Here is a 3,872-nt window from a genome sequence, read left to right on the forward strand (position 1 = left end):
TTCACCAAACTTTACCTTTGATATGCCTGTATGCATTGCTAAAGGGCAAATGTGTATTCAAGTAAATAAATAGCGGACCAGGGCAGAAGTCGGGGTGTCTCTTCAAGGAAGAGGCTCCATTTGGCCCTCAATGCCTTCTAAATTCTATTTCTTGTATGGCATTTTCATTTGTGTGTCAGCCCCTCCTTCAGATCCTGAACCCCGCCATGAAGGTCACGGCAAAACAGTGTTAATGATTTTGAATGTTTTTACCAACTTTGGTAAAATAAGTTAGATTTTTGTTTTTATTTTTTCTTGTCAAGTAGCTGATAAAAAACTTCTACTGTAAAAATACTTGTCAGTGACACATGGCTTCCTGTTTGCTGGTTCATGCCCTATTAGCGTTATTTTCTAAACCAGCAGTTTCTCTGTAGGAGTCCTCTAATGCCTCCTGTCCACTGTGTAAAGGTAGGTTTAGTTGAAACTAGGTTATATTATTTGCATTTAACCAACCACCCACGGTCTGCAATATGTTACTTCACTCTGAAGGGGTCCAGAGAGGAACTCTGCCACTGTGTGAAGCTTCTACTCTTCTCTGAGAAGTTAACGCGTGGCAGATTCAGGGTAAAGAACCCAGTGCAAACTGGCAGTATGATAAATATCAGTAAAGTTTAAATTCTTGCTTGCATTTTTCAATAAAAATAAAATGAAGTAGGAATCATGATATTTTTCTTCCTGCACCCTAGCGGCTTTTCTTGCACACTCCAAGGGTACACACAGCCTACAGGAGTCTGAAAAAGGATGTAGTTTCTTTTCCAGTCTGAGATTTGGCAGTCACTATATAGGTACCACCACTTGGGGGCAGCGGTGTCCCACAACAGTGGGATCCATGTTTCAGAGATGAATAAACCATTTCTAAAAAGAGTAACTGTAACTAGTTGGGGAGGACAGCATGCGACCCGCTGTACACAGATCCTTCTTCAACTTGCCCACTGACGGTGCTGAACTGCACCTGAGCCCTGCACTTCTGGAGAGCAGCGATGATAAAGAACACCTCCCCAACCTTTTGTTTCCAGAAATCCCCCATTCTTTGTGCTGTAGGAAATGGCTTACTCAAAGAAATACCCTTCCCTATAAGACTTCGAACTCACTGTCCACTCTCTCATGACACCCATAATTCTCAGGGTTGACCCCTCTGTTTACTTGTGACAAATCTGCTGATAAGATCATAGATCCTCCAACTTCCCATTCTTTGTTATAATGGATCATCAAAGGTTGGATCTATTTGTTCCCCTGAACTCGCTAACAACAGAGGAAAAAACACTTCCTGTTCAGCCACCCGACTGAGACTTCTGATTACAGAACAAAGCAACTATGAATCACCCCACCTCTAGCCTATTTAGCCTTGTCTCTCTAAGACAAAGCGAACCTTCAGAGGCACTCGGGATGCTCTCCTTATCGCCTCAATATAGTTCATCACTTTGTCTAGTTTTGTCTTTGATACATGTCTTGATTCCCCCTCAAAGAAGCTTCAGCAAACCTCAGCATGCCGCCCAGACAGATTCCTTCATACCTGCACAATTATTTGCCAGGCAAACTTTGTCCAGAAAGAAATAACGTTTCATGTTCAATACCAAACTTCATAAAACATGTCTTTCTCAATATATTTGCAGCCACCATTTACATTCTATAAAAGCTTCCACTTACATCTTCAACATAATACAATATTTTTAACAAAAGGATATGCAGGAAAAGTCTTTCATTTCAAATACTATTGGTATTTCTTCAGAGCCAGTTGTGGGTCGCACTGTGCTCCACCCCACCCCCCTCCCCCCACCAAAAAAGAGACATTGTGTAAGTTAAGATGAGGTTGAAGCAGAATTTCTTGGACTGGAACACACAGTGTTCCCCTGGGCAGACTAGTTCTTTTTCCTTGGGAATCGAAGAATGAATCCACGGATGGAAGGTGGTATAGTAAAGGCGGACATTTACTGAAGAACAATTACGGACTCCCATGTGGGAAGGGGGAAGAGCCCCACAGAACAGACTCCCACGTGGGGAGGAAGAAGAGCCCCACAGAACAGATTCCCACGTGGGCCCCCACACACCCCAACAGGGAAGGGACCTGCTGCTTCTTGCTGGAGGTCTCTGCCTCCTATGGCAACAAAAGGACCCAGATGCTGCAGGCTGGCAGCTCCGTCTCAGGTTTCAGTGCAGGTTTATTTCAATTTTATATTTTATTCCAGGCAAGTGCTTATTACATGGATAGTATTCATGTCTCAATACCTAAAGTCTTGGAGCATGAACAGCGCAAATTTCAAAAAATTTCTATATGTGACACGGCACCAGAGTTAAGATAGGCTTTTTCAAAATGCTGACACGCCGAGCTCAAAAGGTTCGTCATCACTGCTATAGATCTTGGTGCCTTGATATCCCCTCTGATTGGTCACTATTTCCTTGAACTGGTTATTATAGTAACTTCTGAGCTCAAAGGTCGAACCTCACATGGGACAAGTGAGGTTTTTCCTCCTCACCTTCCTTATTGTTTTCCTACTCCCTTTGGGGTTTCTTCTCCTTCTGGATGAAGGGCTTCCTTCTCTTTATTTTGTAAATATAGACCTTTTGCTGTTTCCAGCTCCCTCGTTCTATGGAGATACATCTGTTGAAGCTTTTCAGCTTCCCTATTCTATGGAGATACACCTTTTGCTGCTCTGCAGCCCTGTGCTTCTTCCATGGTCCCCTTAATTTCTAAAATTTCCTAAACCTGTCTTTTTCACCACCAAAAATTCCTATTTCAAGGTCATACTCAAGTATTGTGGTCCCTTGTTCCGATATGGCTGGTATCCTTATATGATGAAAAGAAGAGCCCAGCCGGCATGGCTCAGTGGTTGAACGTCAAGGTCTATAAACCAGGAGGTCGTGGGGTGATTCCCAGCCAGGCACATGCCCGGGTTGCAGGCTCACTGCCCAGTGTGGGGCGTGCAGGAGGCAGTATATCAATGATTCTCATCATTGATGTTTCTATCTCTCTCTCCCTCTCTGAAATCAATAAACAATATATTTTTTTTAAAAAAAGCTGGGGTGTCACAGGAAAGCCCTAGGAAGCGGGTCAGAATGCCCATACCGCAAGTGTGGACACTCGAGTAAGGACTTCACCTGGACACCGATATGAGTGGGACCTCCACCCTCAGTGGTCGATGATAACTGAGAGCTCCGACCACCCAGTGTGGGTGATTGCTGTGCCACAGCTCACATCCGGAACCCTGCTGGACTTCCACTCCAGCAGACACGAGCTGCCACTGCAGCCGCCTGGCTTCAGATGGACACCAGCCTCTCCGGAGACCTGAGGCCACTGCCAGTGGCCAGGGCATTGCACTGAACATTTGCTCTGCTCACTTCCATCACGTAAGCTCCCCCTCTCTGTATGTAATGTGCATGTGACTCTACTGGTTTCCTGGGGAGGCCTCTCCTAATACACCTGGCATTGTGGAAAGACACACACGTGTGCGAGTGACTCCTTTTGGTGGTGCTCCCTTGCTCAGACACATGTCAAAGAGATGATTTTCAGGTTCTTGAGCAAGACCTCCCTGGGTTATAAAACTCACAAGAGGCATTTAAGAATAGTTACATCTCAAAGGGGCAGAGAAAGAATGTGTAATTATCTTTCCTAAAGCAAATACTCTAGAAGAAGGGAGCTCAGGGGGGCCTAAAGTCGGAGAGAAGCCTGTCTAAAGTTAGCCAAGCTGAGAACAGTAAAGCCATCTTGCTCAGTGGCCTTCGACTGCGTGAAAGCTGTTGTTTTTATTGACCCTATTAATTATTTGGTGATAAAGAAACAATCTATTAAGCATTTCACACCTAACAAGATAGTTTGGATTTAAAAAAATTATATA

At 44.3% G+C, this 3,872-nt stretch overlaps 1 protein-coding gene across 1 annotated transcript in view; it reads left to right on the top strand.

Annotated features, from left to right (window-relative positions):
• The window catches only part of DENND5B (DENN/MADD domain containing 5B), an 831,092-nt gene that overhangs the window by 348,959 nt on the left and 478,261 nt on the right, over positions 1-3,872 (top strand). The window lies entirely within an intron of this gene.

This window comes from Myotis davidii, unplaced genomic scaffold (genome assembly GCF_000327345.1).
Source record: "Myotis davidii unplaced genomic scaffold, ASM32734v1 scaffold902, whole genome shotgun sequence".
NCBI classification, from domain to species: Eukaryota; Metazoa; Chordata; class Mammalia; order Chiroptera; family Vespertilionidae; genus Myotis; species Myotis davidii.